This window comes from Arachis ipaensis, chromosome B7 (assembly GCF_059453495.1).
Source record: "Arachis ipaensis isolate K30076 ecotype BB chromosome B7, ASM5945349v1, whole genome shotgun sequence".
Classification (NCBI taxonomy): Eukaryota; Viridiplantae; Streptophyta; class Magnoliopsida; order Fabales; family Fabaceae; genus Arachis; species Arachis ipaensis.
This window is the reverse complement of record NC_142442.1, coordinates 48124582-48145563: the sequence shown is the minus strand read 5'-3', so window position 1 is coordinate 48145563 and position 20982 is coordinate 48124582.

The window sequence follows — 20982 nt, the reverse complement described above, 5'->3', positions numbered from 1 at the left end:
CTTCTTCGGATCTCATGTCAGATTTCCGGATATTCACTCTTTTTGAGTTTGAAAGGGACCTCGGGGATCACCTTCTTCATGGCCACAACTTCATAGAAGTGGTCTTGATGCACCCTTGAGATAAATCTCTCCATCTCCCATGACTCGGAGGTGGAAGCTTTTGCCTTCCCTTTCCTCTTTTTAGAGGTTTCTCCGGCCTTAGGTGCCATAAATGGTTATGGAAAAACAAAAAGCAACGCTTTTACCATACCAAACTTAGAAGGTTTGCTCGTCTTCGAGCAAAAGAAGAAAGAGAAGAGTAGAAGAAGAAGAAAAATGGAGGAGATGGAGGAGGCTTTGTGGTTCGGCCAAGGGGGAGAAGTGGTGTTGAGATTGTGTGAAAATGAAGGAGTGAAGATGGGTTTATATAGGAGTTAAGAGGGGTGTAGGGTTTGGCTAGTATGGGTGGGTTTGGGAGGGAAAGTGGTTTGAATTTGGATGGTGAGGTAGGTGGGGTTTTATGTAGGATGGATGTGAGTGGTGAAGAGAATGGTGGGATTTGATAGGTGAGGGGTTTTTGGGGAAGAGGTATTGAGGTGATTGGTGAATGGGTGAAGAAGAGAGAGAGTGGTGGGGTAGGTGGGGATCCTGTGGAGTCCACAGATCCTGAGGTGTCAAGGATAGCTCATCCCTGCACCGAGTGGCGTGCAAAAATGCCCTTTCTGCCAATTCTGGCGTTAAACGTCGGGCTGCTGCCTTTTTCTAGTATTTAACGCCAGCTCCTTGCCCATTCCTGGCGTTAAACGCCAGTCTGGTGCCCCTTTCTGGCATTAAACGCCCAGAATGGTGCCAGACTGGGCGTTAAACGCCCATTTGCTGCCCTTACTGGCGTTTAAACGCCAACAAGCTTTTCTTCCAGGGTATGCTATTTTTTTCTTTGTTTTTCATTCTGTTTTTGATTTTTCAATTGTTTTTGTGACTTCACATGATCATCAACCTACAGAAAACATAAAATAACAATGGAAAATAGATAGATATAACATTGGGTTGCCTCCCAACAAGCGCTTCTTTAATGTCAGTAGCTTGACAGTGGGCTCTCATGGAGCCTCACAGATGTTCAGAGCAATGTTGGAACCTCCCAACACCAAACTTAGAGTTTGAATGTGGGGGTTCAACACCAAACTTAGAGTTTGGTTGTGGCCTCCCAACACCAAACTTAGAGTTTAACTGTGGGGGCTCTGTTTGACTCTATTTTGAGAGAAGCTCTTCATGCTTCCTCTCCATGGTTACAGAGGGATATCCTTGAGTCTTAAACACAAGGGATTCTTCATTCACTTGAATGATCAATTCCCCTCTGTCAACATCAATCACAGCCTTTGCTGTGGCTAGGAAGGGTCTGCCAAGGATGATGGATTCATCCATGCACTTCCCAGTCTCTAGGACTTTGAAATCAGCAGGGATGTAGTGGTCTCCAACCTTTACCAAGACATCCTCTACAAGTCCATAAGCTTGTTTTCTTGAATTGTCTGCCATCTCTAGTGAGATTCTTGCAACTTGTACCTCAAGGATCCCTAGCTTCTCCATTACAGAGAGAGGCATGAGGTTTACACTTGACCCTAGGTCACACAGAGCCTTCTCAAAGGTCATGGTGTCTATGGTACAAGGTATTGAGAACTTCCCCGGATCCTATCTTTTTTGAGGTAATCTCTGCCTAGTCAAGTCATCCAGTTCTTTGGTGAGCAAAGGGGGTTCATCCTCCCAAGTCTCATTACTAAATAACTTGTCATTTAGCTGCATGATTGCTCCAAGGTACTTAGCAACTGGCTCTTCAGTAACATCTTCATCCTCTTCAGAGGAAGAGTACTCATCAGAGCTCATGAATGGCAGAAGTAAATCCAATGGAATCTCTATGGTCTCAGTGTGAGCCTCAGAGTCCCATGGTTCCTCATTAAAGAACTCATTGGAGGCCAGTGGATGTTCATTGAGGTCTTCCTCAATGGCGATCACTGCCTCTTCTTCCTCTCCAAATTCGGCCATGTTGATGGCTTTGCACTCTCCTTTTGGATTTTCTTCTGTATTGCTTGGAAGAGTACTAGGAGGGAGTTCAGTAACTTTCTTACTCAGATGACCCACTTGTGCCTCCAAGTTTCTAATGGAGGACCTTGTTTCAATCATGAAACTTTGAGTGGTTTTAATTAGATCAGAGACCATGGTTGCTAAGTCAGAGTGGCTCTGCTTAGAATTCTCTGTCTGTTGCTGAGAAGATGATGGAAAAGGCTTGCCATTGCTAAACCTATTTCTTCCACCATTATCGTTGTTGAAGCCTTGTTGAGGCCTCTGTTGGTCCTTCCATGAGAGATTTGGATGGTTTTTCCATGAAGGATTGTAGGTGTTTCCACAGGGTTCACCTATGTAATTCACCTCTTCCATTGATGGGTTCTCAGGATCATAGGCTTCTTCTTCAGATGAAGCGTCCTTAGTACTGCCTGGTGCAGCTTGCATTCCAAACAGACTTTGAGAAATCATATTGACTTGCTGAGTCAATATTTTGTTCTGAGCCAATATGGCATTCAGAGTATCAATCTCAAGAACTCCTTTCTTCTGACTTGTCCCATTATTCACAGGATTCCTCTCAGAAGTGTACATGAATTGGTTATTTGCAACCATTTCAATGAGTTCCTGAGCTTCTGCAGGCGTCTTCTTCAGATGAAGAGATCCTCCAGCAGAGCTGTCCATTGACATCTTGGACAGTTCAGACAGACCATCATAGAAGATACCTATGATGCTCCATTCAGAAAGCATGTCAGAAGGACACTTTCTGATCAATTGTTTGTATCTTTTCCAAGCCTCATAGAGGGATTCACCTTCCTTCTGTCTGAAGGTTTGGACTTCCACTCTAAGCTTACTCAATTTTTGAGGTGGAAAGAACTTTGCCAAGAAGGTATTGACTAGCTTTTCCCAAGAGTTCAGGCTTTCCTTAGGTTGTGAATCCAACCATATCCTAGCTCTGTCTCTTACAGCAAAAGGGAATAGCATAAGTCTATAGACCTCAGGGTCAACCCCATTGGTCTTGACAGTGTCACAGATTTGCAAGAATTCAGCTAAGAACTGATGAGGATCTTCCAATGGAAGTCCATGAAACTTGCAATTCTGTTGCATTAGAGAAACTAATTGAGGCTTAAGCTCAAAGTTGTTTGCTCCAATGGCAGGGATAGAGATGCTTCTCCCATAGAAATCAGGAGTAGGTGCAGTAAAGTCACCAAGAACCTTCCTTGCATTGTTGGCATTGTTGTTTTCGGCTGCCATGGTTTCTTCTTCCTTGAAGAGCTCTGTTAGGCCCTCTAAAGAGAATTGTTCTTTAGCTTCTCTTAGCTTTCTCTTCAAGGTCCTTTCAGGTTCAGGATCAGCTTGAACAAGTATGCCTTTATCTTTGCTCTTGCTCATATGAAAGAGAAGAGAACAAGAAAGTATAGAATCCTCTATGTCACAGTATAGAGATTCCTTGAGGTGTCAGAGGAAAAGAAGAATAGAAGGAGGAGGTAGAAGGAGAAGAATTCGAACTTATCAAGAGGGATAGAGTTCGAATTATTGATAGTGGAGGAGTGTTAGTCCTTAAATAGAAGGATGTGAAAAGAGGGGAAGAATTTTCGAAAATTAATTAAAAGATTTTAAAAAGAAATTTGAAAATTTGATTGAGATTTTCGAAAACTAAGATTGGGAAAGAAATAAAGTGATTTTTGAAAAAAAAAAGATTTTTGAAATTAGAAATAAAAAAGATATTATTGAAAACTATTTTGAAAAAGATGTGATTAAGAAGATATGATTGAAAAGGTATGGTTTTAAAAAGATATGATTGAAAAGATATGATTGAAAAAATAATTTAAAAAAAAACATTTGATTTTTAAAATTAATGACTTGGCTAACAAGAAATTCAAAAGATATGATTCAGACGTTAAACCTTTCTTAACAGAAAAGGCAACACACTTGAAAGTTTTGAATCAAATCATTAATTGTTAGCAAGTATTTTTGAAAATGGAAAGAAATTGATTTTGAAAATATATGATTGAAAAGATATGATTTGAAAAAGATTTGATTTTGAAAAATTATGAAAACTTGAAAAAAATGTGAATTAAAAACAAAATCTTCCCTCTAGTGTCATCCTGGCATTAAACACCCAGAATGGTGCCCATTCTGGCGTTTAACGCCCAAATCTCTACCTTTTTGGGCGTTAAACGCCAGTTTTCCTTCTTCACTAGGCGTTTTGAACGCCCAGTTTTTTCTGTTTGATTCCTCTGCTAAATGTTCTGAATCTTCAATTCTCTGTATTATTGACTTGAAAAGACATAGTTTTGAAAAATATTTTTGAAATTTTTTTTTTGATGATGAGAAACAATAAAAATGCAACTAAGATCAAATAAACAATGCATGCAGGACACCAAACTTAAAAATTTTCATATAGGAGACACTAACAAATTGAGAATGCATATGAGAAACAACAAAACACACTAAACAAGAGAATTTAAAGATCAGAGCAAGGAAATCATCAAGAACAACTTGAAGATAAATGAAGACACATGCATGTAATTTTCGAAAAATGCAAGAAAAATAGAAACATGCAATTGACACCAAACTTAAAAATTAATACTAGACTCAAACAAGAAACATAAAATATTTTTGGTTTTTATAGTTTTAAAAAATTTTTTTTTGTGATTTTCGAGAATTATATAGAGAAGGAAATAAAGAGAATCAAAACTTTTAATAAGAATTCCAGGAATCATTGCAATGCTAGTCTAAGACTCCGGTCCAGGAATTAGACATGGCTTACTAGCCAGCCAAGCTTTCAATGAAAGCTCCGGTCCAAAATACTAAACATGGCCAATGGCCAGCCAAGCTTTAGCAGATCATTGCTTTCAACAGCAAAATTGATAGAAATCAACAAGCTCTTGTGATGATAAGTTGAAACCTTGGTCCAAAAGATTAGACATGGCTTCTCAGCCAGCCAGACTTCAACAAATCATCATGAAACTCTAGAATTCATTCTTAAAAACTCTGAAGAACAAAATAGAAAATCTTTTTGTATTTTTGAAAATTTTTTTTCAAAAAATAAAAAGGAAAAGTACCTAATCTAAGTAACAAGATGAACCGTCAGTTGTCCAAACTTGAAAAATCCCCGGCAACGGCGCCAAAAACTTGGTGTTGTTGCCGGAAACAAATGCGAAATTATTGTTCGTTCATTCATTCATTCCCCGGCAATGGCGCCAAAAACTTGGTGCACGAAATTGTGATCATCAATGGTGCCATCAACATGGTACGCACAATTGTAATCTCAACTCTATATGACAACTTCGCACAACTAACCAGCAAGTGCACTGGGTCGTCCAAGTAATAAACCTTACGTGAGTAAAGGTCGATCCCACGAAGATTGTTGGTATGAAGCAAGATATGGTCATCTTGTAAATCTCAGTCAGGCAGATTCAAATGGTTATGGATGATGAATGATTAAAAGATAAATAAAACATAAAATAAAGATAGAGATACTTATGTAATTCATTGGTGAGAATTTCAGATAAGCGTATGAAGATTGTCCCTCCCGTCTCTCTGCTTTCCTACTGTCTTCATCCAATCCTTCTTACACCTTTCCATGGCAAGCTGTATGTTGGGCATCACCGTTATCAGTAGCTACAATCCCGTCCTCTCAGTGAAAATGTTCAACGCACTTTGTCACAGCACGGCTATTCATCTGTCAGTTCTCGATCATGTCGGAATAAAATCCAGTGATTCTTTTGCGTCTGTCACTAACGCCCCACAATCACGATTTTGAAGCTCTTCACAGTCATTCAATCCTTGAATCCTACTCAAAATACCACAGATAAGGTTTAAACCTTCCGGATTCTCAAGAATGCCTCCATCAATTCTAGCTTATACCATGAAGATTCTGATTAAGGAATCCAAGAGATAAACACTCAATCGAAGGTAGAACGGAGGTGGTTGTCAGGCACACATTCATAGGTGAGAATGATGATGAGTGTCACGGATCATCACATTCATCAAGTTGAAGAACAAGTGATATCTTAGAACAATAACAAGCTGAATTGAATAGAAGAACAATAGTAATTGCATTGATACTCGAGGTACAGCAGAGCTCCACACCTTAATCTATGGTGTGTAGAAACTCCACCGTTGAAAATACATAAGAACAAGGTCTAGGCATGGCCGTGAGGCCAGCCCCAAAACGTGATCTAAGGTAGCATAGAACTACTCAAAGATTAGACTCCGATCCCCCAAAATACAATGGCAAAAGGTCCTATTTATAGAGAACTAGTAGCTTAGGGTTTACAAAAAATGAGTAAATGATGTAAATATCCACTTTTGGGCCCACTTGGTGTGTGCTTGGGCTGAGCATTGAAGCATTTTCGTGTAGAGACTTTTCTTGGAGTTAAACGCCAGCTTTTGTGCCAGTTTAGGCGTTTAACTCCCACTTTGGTGCCAGTTTCGGCGTTTAACGCTGGGAATTCTAATGCTGACTTTGAACGCCGGTTTGGGCCATCAAATCTTGGGCAAAGTATGGACTATTATATATTGCTAGAAAGCCCTGGATGTCTACTTTCCAACGCAATTGAAAGCGCGCCAATTAGGCTTCTGTAGCTCCAAAAAATCCACTTCGAGTACAGGGAGGTCAGAATCCAACAACATCTGCAGTCCTTTTCAGCCTCTGAATCAGATTTTTGCTCAGGTTCCTCAATTTCAGCCAGAAAATACCTGAAATCACATAAAAACACACAAACTTATAGTAAAGTCTAGAAAAGTGAATTTTAAATAAAAACTAATAAAAATATAATAAAAACTAACTAAAACATGCTAAAAACATACTAAAAACAATGCCAAAAAGCGTATAAATTATCCGCTCATCAAGCGTCTTCTAAGGTTCCCGAGGGGATGTCTGACTGGTTGGACTCCCTTGTGTTGCTGTGTGTTTCTCTGGCTAATTCTGAATTCTGTGTGGAGCTTAGGAAACATCACCGAATCTGTAGTAGTAGGGATCAGGAGAACAACTATGAATTGGTAGCACCTGATTTTGATGAAAGGGTTTGCTTCTCTATTCTGACCCAGGGGGAGTGTCCCTTTTTCTACGCATATGACTTCTTTTTTAGCCAGATGAACATCACCCTTCCCTTTACTCCTTTTGAGACTGACCTGTTATTGTCGTGTAATGTGGCCCCATCTCAGCTTCATCCGAATTCTTAGGGTTTTATCAAGATTTTTCAGTTGGTTTGTCAGGAGTTTGATGTTAAACCTTCTCAAACCCTTTTTCTGTATCTTTTTGTGTTGACCAAACCTGGGACTACCAAAAAGAAGGCTTCTTGGATTTCTTTTAGGTCTGCCCAGGGACATAAAGTTTTTTCCATTTATGATGAGTTCTTTAGGGATTTTAAGAATTACTTTTTTAAGAATTGGGCTGTTGAAGGAGCTCGTCCTTTCTTTTTGGATGAGAATGGCGAGCCCCGCTTTCCCTTAGAATAGCAGAAGAATGTAGTGGTGTCTAGGTATACTTGGGAAATATTGGACGAGGTCGAGCAGGCCTTTGTAACTGTCTTGGAGGATATTTGGGGGGAACCTCCCCATCTTGATACCAAGAAATTTTTGGGAAATCTAACCCTTGTCCGAGCTGTGCTGGGTATTCATTATATTTTGCTCTATTTTATCTTGCTTTTTTCATTTTCTAGTTTGTAATATGCTTCTATGGTTGATTTCTTTTTCAGAAATGGTTAAAAATAATGACTCCATGAGGGCCTTCAAAAAGGCGAGGAAGGCTACTGCTGCCCAGAACATCTCGGGCAAGGTGGCTGGGGAAGGATCCTCTCATGTTCTGCCGAAGCCATCAGTACCGAGCTCTCCTGGACCGAGGAGAATGATTCTTACCCCTCGGGTCCATGTGCTCGACCCTCCCCAATCCTCTCCGTTTCTTCTCCTACGGCCGTTCGTCTTTCGAAAAGACCTCGGACTGTTGACCCCTTTAATCTGGACGCTCCTAATTTTGATGCCATTGGATTTGTTGACCAGCAGATTTGGTCCCTATGGTGCCTTCCTATGGATGATGTTTCTCTTCTTCGCCATTTAGATTTCATAACTCGGAGTAGCATCAAGATGGCACATATGGGAGCGGCTCTGTTACCGGACTGCCCAAGATCTTCCTATTTATGCGATGAAGGCCTTTATGGAGGAGGCCAAATCAGAGTTTGACCGGATTAAGGGTTTAAAGGAGGAGCTCAAGGTGAAGGTGACCAAGTTGGAGAAAGAATTAGAGGGTGAAAAGACTAGAGTTGTTGCCTTGGCGGCTTCTGCAAAGTTGGCTGAGGATACAGCGTTGAAGCACAAGGAGAGCTATGTTACGACCTATAGGGAAATGATGCGTCTTAGGGAGGATTTGGAGTCTGCCCGAGCTAATTATGCCGAGCTCCAGGGTCATCTTGTGGGCAGTTTCAATGCCGCTTATGATAATTTGAAGGATCAAGTTTGAGTCCTTGCGCGCGATCTTGACCTCTCTCTCTTCAGCTTGGACAATATTGTAAAGGATGGTAAAATTGTCCCAGATGATCCTGAAGATGATGAGGACATCGAGCCTCCTCCCGTTCCTGCCACCAAGGTCTCTATTGCGCCGACTTCTTCAACCCCTGCAGTTCTTCATCCCGAGTCTGAACCTGATTGTCAGATCTTGAACCGGGATGATGGGACAGTAAATATGGTGCCTCTTCAGACTCGCTCTCCTTCACCCCGTGATGATACAACTGAGAAATCTTCAGATCCTCAATGATTATTTCTTTTAGTGTTTTTGTGTATAGCCCGGCTTGTGGGCTTTGAAATTTTTATCTTTTGTAGTCTGCGGTAACTGTTGGATACTTTTTAGTTGCTTCTCTGTTAGCAACTTTATTTTTGAAAAAACAAAGGTAGCTTTTCAGGCTCTTTGGGGTTGACATCAGGTGGCCTCTTGAGTCCTTTTATTATAACCTTTTTCTTGAATGATGTGTTTGTCTGCACCTTATCTGACATTTTTTAGGTTTTTGGGAGTGTTGGAGCCTTGTTGTTCGACCTCTTTTGATTGCCTTCGTATTTTCATACTTTGCAGCTTGATTCTTTTGAGGTCGTGGATTTCTGGGTCCAACTCATATGTCTTCCATTGGCCGGCTTCTTTTTTTTGGCCTGAAATTATTTCGTAGTGATCCATTTTGTTTGGACCATTATTAGGTCGCTTCTATGGATTTACCTTTAATTTTGGCATCTTTGGTCGGGCCGACTTCATCATGTCGGTCCCTTCTAAGTTATCTCTAGGAATCCTCTTTTTGGACCTTTGTCAGGTCTCTTTTAGGGATTACTTTTTATAACTTTTTGGTTTTGGACCGACTTCTTTGCGTCGGTCCTTCTAAGTTATTTCTAGTAATCCTCTTTCTTGGACCTTTGTCAGGACTCTTTCAGGGATTACTTTTTATAACTTTCTGGTTTTGGGCCGACTTCTTTACGTCGGTCCCTTCTAAGTTATTTCTAGTAATCCTCTTTCTTGGACCTTTGTCAGGTCTCTTTCAGGGATTACTTTTTATAACTTTCTGGTTTTGGGCCGACTTCTTTACGTCGGTCCTGCTAAGTTATTTCTAGTAATCCTCTTTTTTAGGGCTGGCCAGACCTCTTTCCAGGGATTTACTTTTTATAACTTTGGTTATTGTGGTCGACTGGTCCGACTTCTTCTACATCGGTCGGTCTTTAAGTTATTTTTAGCAACCCATTTTTATTAAGACCTCGTTGGGTCCTTTCTATGGATCACTTTCGATAACTTCTTGCATTATTCTGTTTTTGTCGCTTTTTCATCTTTGCCGATTTCATATAAATTGGGTTTGATCCCCGTTGGTCGACCTTCTGATGAATTTGGTTTTCATCTTTGTTAGTCTTTACCGTGATCGTGCAGTGAATTTAATTTTCACTTTCTGCCGATCTGTAGCTTTATAATCGGACGATGAATTTTTTGCGTTTCAGATTAATGTGTCTTGATAAAGAATTTGTGGGAAATCTGAAAAATTTTATTCAAAATAGGAATATGCAAATATGTACATGTGGGAGTTTTACTCTTCTAAGTTAGGTATTTTACGAATCTTGGCTTGGCGCCTCATTAAAAAACCTTTCCAGGAAAAAGAGTGTACCTTATCCTAAGATCCTTATTACCTCTAACTATAATACCTTCATAGGTTGCAAGCGTGCCATGACCTGGGAAGCTTTCTCCCTTCAAGTTCGGACAGCCTATAGTAGCCCTTTTCAAGTACTTCTATGACTCGGTAGGGTCCTTTCCAGTTTGCTGCCAGCTTTCCTTCTCCAGGTCGAGTTGTTCCGATATCATTTCGGATTAGGATGAGGTCATTCTCGGCAAAACCTCATGGCACTACCTTTTGATTGTATCTTGAAGCCATTCGTCATTTTAATGCCTCTTCCCTAATCCGAGCTCTTTCTCGGATTTCTGGAAGTAGGTCGAGTTCTTCCCTATGAAGTTGGGAGTTGGCCTCTTCATTGTAGTGGATCACCCTGGGTGACTCTTCTTCGACCTCCACTGGAATCATTGCCTCCATTCCATAAGCTAATCGGAAGGGTGATTCCTTTGTGGTGGAGTGTGGTGTTGTCCGATATGCCCATAGGACTTGTGGGAGCTCTTCGGCCCAGGCTCTCTTTGCATCTTGTAATCTCCGTTTTAGCCTGGCTAATATTACTTTGTTAGCAGCTTCTGCTTGTCCATTGGCCTGGGGTGTTCTACGGATGTGAATTGGTGTTTTATGTTCAGATCGGCCACCAACTTTCTGAAGCCTGCATCTGTAAATTGAGTGCCATTGTCTGTGGTTATAGAGTATGGAACCCCAAACCTTGTGACGATGTTTCTATATAGGAATTTTTGACTTTTTTGAGCAGTGGCATTAGCTAGGGGTTCTGCCTCAATCCATTTTGTAAAATAGTCTACCCCCACTATAGGAATTTGACTTGCCCTGATCCTTGGGGAAAGGGTCCGAGAAGATCGAGTCCCCATTTTGCGAATGGCCAGGGTGAGGTTACGCTGATGAGCTCCTCTGGCGGGGCAATGTGAAAGTTGGCATGTTTCTGACATGGTTGACATGTCTTCACGAATTCTGTTGCTTCTTTTTGTAAGGTCGGCCAATAGAATCCGGCTCAGAGTACTTTCTTGGTGAGTGCCTGTGCTCCGAGGTGGTTGCCATAGATGCCACTGTGTACTTCTTCTAAAACTTCTTTTGTATTAGAAGTCGGCACGCATTTTAATAGTGGTGTCGAAATCCCTCTCTTGTATAGAGTATTATTTATGATGGTGTAGTATTGTGCCTCCCGTTTTAACCTCTTTGCCTCCTTCTTATCTATAGGGAGTGTTTCTGTTTTGAGGTAATTAATTATGGGAGTCATCCATCCTTGATCCAGACCTATTATGGCTAGGATCTTTTCTTCTTCCGAAATTGATGGGTTCTGCAGCATCTCTTGGATGAGACTTCTATTGTTGCCCCCTGGTTTGGTGCTGGCTAATTTTGAGAGTGCATCAACTCGAGCATTCTATTCTCGGGGTATATGGCGGATCTCATATTCCCCGAGTTTTCCGAGCTGTTCCTTGGTTTTATCCAAGTACTTTTTCATGGTGGGATCCTTGGCTTGGTAACTTCCTGCTATTTGTGAAGTGACTACCTGTGAGTCGCTGAAGATGATAAGCTTTTGAGCTCCAACCTCCTTAGCCAGCTTCAAACCAGCTAGTAGTCCCTCATACTCAGCTTGGTTGTTTGAGGCAGGGAACCTGAATTTGAAGGAAAGTTCGATTTGGGTTCCCTGGTCGCTTTCAATTATCACACCCGCGCCACTTCCAGTTTTGTTTGAGGAACCGTCTACATAGAGATTCCATTCTGTAGGGATTTCCGGGGTGTGTAAATTCTGCAATGAAGTCGGCCAAATATTGTGATTCGATGGCTGTCTGAGCTTCATATTGAAGATCAAATTCGGACAACTCGACTGCCCATTGTAAGATTCTTCCTGCTAGATCTGTGACATGGCAGAAATTGGCGAGTCAAGAATTGTTATAAGATATGCGTTGCAAGTATAGTTCTTAACCAACCAGAGATCTGCTTATCAATTTAGAAGGGTGTCACAAAAATTAAAATTAAAATACTGGGAGTATGAATCCCAGGTCGTCTCCCAACGAGTTACAGAAAGGTGTGCTATTTTATTAATCAGATGTTTTCAAGAAGGGTTTGAGTTGAATAAACAGGAAATTAAATTAGAGAAATTAAATAATTTAAATAAAATCCTTGACTGGGAGTAGATTAGCTGGAAGCCCTATTCTTGTTGGAGTACCCTCAAGATTAATTGATAATTGAAGGTTGTTCTATTTAGTTATCCCTTACTAGGTAAGGGAAAGTCAAACAAGTTGGAATGCTACTTCTATTCACAAGTTCCAACCTACTCAATTAAAAGGGATTGGTGTCAGTGACTAGAGGGCAATCCAACAATAAACCTAATTACAATTTTTCTTTTGAGCATTCCAACTCAAGGGTTCCTTTCAATCAACTCCCCATCAAGTTAGGGAACTACTTGCTCATTGTGAATGTAGAATTCATAACATAGGAAAGGGAATTAAGGAAAGTCATAATAAATAATAATCAAAGAAATCAATTAAAAATAAAAGTAATTCTTGTATTAATAAATTCTAAAAGTAATTCAATAGTAAAATTGAGTAAATTAAATGACATGGAAGAGTAAGAGCCAAGTAAAGAAAACGAACTAGAATGACGAAGTCTTGACGACGTAATAACTCTTCTCAATATCCCAATGCAAAAAGCAATAGAAATAAAAATCCTAAGAACTATGCATGTGTAGAGAGAAAACCTAGAGGAGGAGTAAAACTAGATCTAAAAACTAAAAATTGTGTAGAATGAATGTTGTTTTCGGTCTCTACATGTTTTCTGGCTCTAGTATGCTTTTCTGGGCCGAAAACTGGGTCAAAACAGGGCCCAAAATCGCCCCCAGTGAATTCTGCAGATTATGCAGATCGCGCACGTCACGCGATCGTGTCATTCATGCGGCCGCGTCATTCAGCGTTTTGCCCTGCCACGCGAGCGCGTCATCCACGCCTCCGCGTCACTTGTGATATTCCAATCCACGCGGTCGCGTGAGCCATGTGACCGCGTCACTGCGATTTCCTCTCTTTCGCGCGGTCATGTGAGCCATGCGGCCGCGTCACTTTTCGCTGGTCATCTCCTCAATTTCTTGTGTTCCTTCCATTTTTGCAAGCTTCCTTTCCAATCTCCAACTCATTTATGCCCTATAAAGCCTGAAACACTTAACACACAGATCACGGCATCGAATGGAATAAAGGAGAATTAAAATACATAATTAAAGTTCTCTAGGAAGCAAGTTTTCAATCATGTCATAATTTTAGGAAGGAAATATAAATGCATGCTAATCATATGAATAAGTGGGTAAAGATCATGATAAAAACACACAATTAAACACATTATAAACCATAAAATAGTGGTTTATCAACCTCCTCACACTTAAACATTAGCATGTCCTCATGCTTAGTTGAAGGAGATAAAATAAATGAGTGGGAACATGTAAAACTCATGCAATGCAATGCAACCTATATATGTGAATGCAACTATATGATTCCTGTCCACTTGATCAATAGTAAATAAGCTCTTCAAAACAATTACAAATCAAATTCCACTAATTCAATTCTTATACAGTAAGAACAGATAAAAATGCAAGAAGGTAGCTCATGAAAGCAGGGAATATAGAATTTTAAGCATTGAACCCTCACTGATGATGTATGTATGCTCTAATCTCTCTAGTGTATAGGGCAATCACTCTATCCTTCTCTAATCATGCTCTCTAATTTTTGTTCTTCTCCTAACCAATCAACAACATTTAATATACCAATGCAAACATCATGAGGTCTTTTCAAGGTTGTAATGGGGCCAAGGTAATAGTAAGGATACATATGTGGCTAAGTAAGCTTATAAACTGAATCTTTAATTAACCCAAGCTTTAACATAACCTATATATATTCTTTATAACTTTAGAATTCAAAACTAGCTACCCAGAATTTTCCTTTCACATTCCATACTCATGTATCAACTTTTTATTTTAATTTTATCATACATGCATTGATCTTTGAATTCTTAACTTAGCATTGGGGTAATTTTGTCCCCTTATTTATTTATTGAATATTTTTGGATTTTTTTTAACATAAACATAAAAATAAACATAGCTTATCAATGCACACAGATTTTTAATTCTTATAGTTTCACATGAGTAGGTATCCGAATTCCCATTGTATTATCATGACACATTCCCTTATTATCTTTTGTTCCCACATTTTTCCATACTTAATTAGCACACTGATAAACGCATATTTCATGAGTTCTTTTGTGCTTAATTAGAGTAATTTATTCAACTCTTCACCTACTTATTCACATTAATTGCATGGTTTTACTTTCCCTTCCTTATTATGTCATGTTGTGAAAAACATGTTTCCTAAGCTTTAAAAATTAATTATTTTAATTACCTTTATTTCCATTCGATGCCGTGATTAGTGTGTTGAGTAGTTTTAGATTTTCTAAGGCAGAATAACTTAAAGGATGAAAAAGGGAACATACTAAAATGGAAGGAGAAAGCAAAATGGAGCTTTAAAGAAACTGGTATCCACGCGATCGCATGGATGACGCGATCGCGTGCCAAGCACGAATCAACAGCGACGCGGCCGCATGACTGACGCGACCGCGCACCTTAAGCAGAACGCATATGACGCGGTCGCATGACTAACGCGACCGCGTGGCAAGGAAAAGCTCCGAAGGACGCGACCGCGTGACCCACGCGGACGCGTGACAGAGGCCACGCACAAGAAATTACAGAGTATGCCCCCAGCAAATTCTGAAGCCCTTTTTGTCCCAGATCCAAGTACAGACAGCATAGACCAGAGGTTATAAAGTGTGGGAATGCTTCCATTCAAAGAGAGCTCGCATATTTTTACCTTTCAATGATTTAGATTTAGTTGAGAGGGAGATCTCCTCTCTCTCTTTTAGGATTTAGGATTTCTTCTTGTTTTAAGAGTAACTCTGGATCCCAGGTTTAATGTTCTTTTAGTATTACTTCTATTTATTTATTCCAACATTTGAATTGATTATTATAATTTGATTTATGAATTCTCTCACGTTACAGACTATTATTTGAATTAATGATAATTGAGGTATTTTCAGTTTATGATTGTTCTCTTTGATTTAAGTTACCATTGCTTCCCATCTAAGGACCTCTTTATCATTCCAGCAATTTTACTTTTCCCCTTTTGGTTCTGGTTAAGAATTTAGTAACTCAACAGTTATTAAACTCAACATAATTGATAATCGTTATCTTGCTAATTGAGCTGAACTTAAATAATCCCAACCTTTTATGAGGAAATAATTAGGATTCAAAAGTCAATTTAATTAGTCCCTTGACTTTCCTTTGCCCTGGTGAAGGTTGACTAAGTGGAGTTTAGATTCAACTTTCATTATTGTTGAGAGAGATAACTAAGTTGGACTTATAATTTCCCTACCTTGCTAAAAGTTGCTTTACAATTATTATTTATTCTTAATTGCCATTTAATTCACTCGTCATTTAAATTACTTGCTTCTCACCTTCTAAACCCCGATTACAACCTTTATAGCCAATAATAAGAACATACTTCCTCGCAGTTCCTTGAGAAGACGACCCGAGGTTTGAATACTCGGTTAACAATTTTTAAAAGGGTTTGTTACTTGTGACACCCAACACGTTTGTATGAAAGGACTTTTGAAGGTTTAGAAACTATACTTGCAACGAGGATTTATCCGCAATTTTCTAGACCACGCAAAAGTTCTCTCATCAAAATGGTGCCGTTGCCGGGGAACTGCTAATGTGTGCCTTATTATTGGTTATTGTAAATATTTTTCTTTTGCTTGTTTATTTACTTTTGTTTTTCCTTTTTATCTTTATTTGCTACTATGAACTCTCACCCCTCTCGCTTTGAGTTTGGTTCTAATATTATTAAAGGAAATAGAAGTTACAGCAGGAATGTGCATCAAGGTCAGACCAATCAAGGATGGATGGAACCAAGAGGATCTAATCAACCCTTCTGGCAGCAACACCCTCCGAGATATCCTGGACAGAGACCATTCTACCGTGCATACCCAGCTGAAAGACATGGTGGACAACCTTGTAATTACCAACAAGCCCCACCCCGTGCATATGAACCATCCTTTCAACATAACCTCGAACCACCACACTCACAAGCTTTTCTTCACCATTCGCCATCATATGATCCTTCCTTACCCCAATACCAATCCAATTGTTCCCAATCATCACCACTTTCCTTTATATCATGTCCAAGTTTGGCAAACCGCGAAGCAAAGGATTGGCTAAAGGAAACAGTAATTAAATTTCAAACAACCATTCAACAACTGGAGCAAGCACTAATTCAATGGGCCACTAGGCGCTCAAATATAAAAGGATCAACCACAGCCCCATGTGGACAGCCCGATGAAGAGCGTAGCATGAAAGAAATACTAGAGACTTCAGTGGACAAGACAGAGAATGAATTCGTACTAGAACAAGTGGAAGAAGCTGTCATTGTTCAAGAAGAAGAGTTGGTTGAAGATCTAGGCGATGCTAAACTTCCTTGGGAATCCAGAATTGAGGAAAACTCCGTCCAAGATGCCACAGTTGATGCTAAGGAGGATACCGTACAATCTCCAAGGTAAGTCGTTTATGAAGAATCAGACGGAATAATCCAAGAAGCAAATTTTCTTGATGATGATAGTCACAAGTCTAGTTCTCCTAGTGATGAACTTGCGTTCGCAAGTGAATTCTCTGAGATCGAAGAATCTTCCCCAAGTGAATATGAAGATGATACGGAGGTAGATTTCTCTCAACCTCCAATCTATGACTCGAGTGATGAGGAAGACATAGAAGACTTTGACCAGGATACAGATACAATTGAAGATCTTTGCAAGGAAGTGGAAGAATTCACAGAAGAGCACAAGGAAACGGAACTTGCAGAACCACCAAAAACACCTATCCCAAGGCCATTACCACCCAAGACAAGCTTCAAGTGGGTACAATCCTTAACTTATAATTTTACTTATTCACTTGAATATGGTTTGCTTGAAACAGATGGCCAACTTAGAGCTCTTTGCGGCTTTAAGAGTAAGATGGAAATGGCTCGTATAAAGAGCTGGGGCACCAGGTTCAATAAGGTTCCACGCTTCACCTCGAAGTACACGGATTGGTATCATGCTCAATTACATGGATCACAGAGAATGTTTGGTTACCACGGTGAGATTCTACCTTTTAAGCCGCCCGGATGGATACATGTAGACCAAGACGGAGGCGGATTTAATTGCAAGGCTTGGAATCCTGAGGTTTATTCTGACATTTGTTATCCCAGGAGCCTAAAAATTTGTTTGAAGCTGCTCAGAAGCTTTACATGCCTAGTTTGGGACCCCGGAGGCTATTGGCATTCCAAGCACTGGTGGAGTTTTTTGGACGAATTTAAACACAAGCCACCATAACAGGATACTCTTCCAATGTCCAGCTTAATGACTTTAACTAAAAGTGCTAGGTGGGAGACAACCCACCATGGTATGGTCGCCTCTTTTTCAACTTATTTCCTATTAATTGCTTTCATTTTTCCTTTTTCATTTTAATTTATTAAACCTGGAATCATGCATAGCATTCATGTCCATCACTGCATCCTGCATTTTTCAGTTAAAAAAAAAATGGGTTGCACGACGCGACCGCATGCCCATGCAATCGCGTCATATCGCGAAAAACACCACCCATGCGACCGCGTGACCCACGCGGCCGCGTGATATATATATCGGCGTAAGGATCCAACGAACAGAAAGTTGGGCTGGAATCGTGCGGCCCTTGTGCGTTTCGCACAAATTAGCCCACGCGATCGCATGCCCCATGCGATCGCGTCACTTACCCAATACCAATCCCACGGGACCGCGTGAGCGACGCGATCGCGTCGCATGGATTGCACATCACCCCAAAAGGAGACAGAGAGTTGCGCTAAAACGGCACTGGAGTCGTGCGTTTAGCACAACTTCCAACGACGCGATCGCGCGACCCATGCGATCGCGTCACCCTTCTTTCCCCCCTCTCATGCGATCGCGCACCCCACGCGATCGCGTCACTCCCATTCTCGTCCCAACCACGCGACTGCGTGTGCCACGTAGCCGCGTGGATTCGAAAATATAACCCCCCCAGCCCGCGAACCCTATCAGTCGCGAGCCCCCTCCCACCCCCAACCCTCTTCTCCATCTCTGCTCCCTCTCCCTCCAACCACCACCCAGCACCACCCAGCCGCCACCGCCGACCACCCAGATGCCGCCGCCACCCCGTACGCCGCCGCCCCAACCCCCTCCCCTCCCTTCTTCTCCCTTCCTCCTCTCCTCTCTCTGCCACTGCCTCCGCGACCATCGCCCCCCCACCACCGCCACCCAGCCACACCCCCTCCCTCTCCGCCACCCAACCACACCCCCCTTCTTCTATCACCAACCTAAAACCCTCGCCGCCACTGCCCCCTCAGCAACCACCGCGCCGGACGCCGCCGCAGCCGCCTTCTTCCCTGTTCCACCCTTTCCGCTTACCAGGTTCCGCAACACGCAACCTTTTTATCCGTTCGTCACTTTTCTGTATTTTTTATTCCGTTTATGTTCATAATTAGGATAGCTAGACTTGCATGTTGTAGTGGATTTTTAGGTTGTTAGGTAGCTTAGGCTGTGGTTAGTGGATCTAGGTCTGTTTACTTGCACTGTTCTTACTTCTGTTTTATCCTATGTGCAAATCTGTTGCTGCTATAATCATGATTCATATGCTGCTTTCTTGTATGTTGCTGCTGTTTACATTGAGTTTTTCTGTTTATTTTATATCTATGTACATGCAGCTTGCTTTCTTTTAATTCATATGAACTGATCTGATTGCTGTTTATTTTCCGGGACAGTCCAATTTTAGCCGAAATGCTGCCCAAATTTTTTGAAAATTATTTTCATTCTTATTTTGGTTTGGCAACTCTGTTTTACTCTACTTCCCCTAAACCATTTCATGAATGCTAAGGGCCACTTTCTTATCCTCTTTTGCTTTCCTGGTTCATGACATGCATTTGTGATTCACTGATTCCAATTTCTGATTTCTTTATTTCTTTTCGAATCAGCATGACCCTGTTTTCTTTATTCAATTATGAGTACTTCTATTCTTACCTGTGAATCCTTGTTATATGGAATTTTTCTATGCCACTTACCTTCCTAACTCACTAATTTTAACTTACTAATTTCTTTTTCAAATCCTAACCATACTAACCCTTTTGATCTCTTTTTTCATTATTTTCACTTTCCTCTAACTTTCTAACCATGGCATATTGCTTATTTTTTTCCATTTAACATAACTTCAATCACATTTCATATACTCATTTTCCTTATTCTATTCCTCCCTTACCGCTTTGAGTTTCCTTTGTTTAAATTGCCTATTTGCTTTCCTATTTTTTTATCCATTTCTGGTTTTCTGTTTTTCAGGATGTTTGCCTCACAGAGGAAAGGTAAAGGCAAGGCTACTGGCAAGCGTAAGAGAGGAGATTCCTCCCAATCCATCATTTCTCTAATGCACGATTCCTCATGGCGGGAGAAGAATTTCACACAGCAGGAAAAAGCTGACCAGCTGCTCCCTTCGACTGATCCTATAAAATTTGCAAACCGGTACTGTGAGCTGAAGTACCCGACTTTTGCAAACTCCAGAAATCTATACCTGGAACGTACCTTGAATATTCCAGAAGCCCTCCAGCAATACACTACTGAGCAAATCAAGCAAAGGGGCTGGTTCTTTCTGGAGAGATCACTGACAGAGGTCAATGCATCTTGGGTCCGGGAATTCTATTGCAACTACTACCTTACTACCCTAGATGCAGTGAACCTGAGGGGAAAGCAAATTCTGGTCACTGAGGAGGCCATAGAGACCATTCTCCAGCTCCCAGCTAAGTCCGATCAGCCAGATAGTTTTGCACAGGGTGAGGAAAACATGGGCCAGATGCAGTTTGACTGGGATGCTGTGAAGGCAAGGATAGCTCTCGACCCTGCTGTTCCTTGGGAGATGGGTCAGAACACCACTATGCCTAGAGGGATCAAGAGAGTGTACTTAAGTGATGAGGCTCGACTATGGCATCAGATCTTGAGTAATTTTGTGATGCCGAGTACTCACGAGACGGAGATCCCAGCTACCATGATTACCCTCCTTTAGTGTGTGCTGGAGGGTAAGGACATTTATCTGCCTCGTTTTATCCGGCATTATATGGCCAGGGCCTACGTCCGAGGCACCCTCCCCTTTCCTTACCTGGTTACACGGCTAGGCCGTCAGGCTGATGTGCCTTGGGAGGATGCCGATGAGCGACCACCAGCAGCGGACTGCAGGAAGATCATCCCGCACAGCAGGAACTTCCTTGCCTTGGGCTATAGACCACCACCTGTCACTGCTACTGATGAGACAGCCCCTCCATCTGCTAGACCCTCTTCATCCACAGCTGCCACAGCTGCCCCTGCTGCCACCACTGCACCTCCACCCGCCTCTGAGCCAGTTTATTGCCTTGTGCACCGTCTTTTCCGCCAGCTTGATCAGATGGAGCACCATAACAGGCGCCGGTATGAGAGATTGGAGCGCCACAGCAGGCGACACTATTCCCATCTGAAGCTGATGATCAGACAAGGCGCCGACATCCCCTCCGAGTCCGACACCCCTTCAGAGCCATCAGAGGAGGAGGAGGATGAGCACGAGGAGGAGACTCATTCCCAGGCGGAGACTCATCAGCAGGCAGCCACAGAGCAGACTGTCCCGCATCAGGAGGTCATGCCCCAGATTGAGGCTGCAGATCCGGAGATCCCGATCCAGTCAGTCTCCCCTCTACAGCAGCCAGAC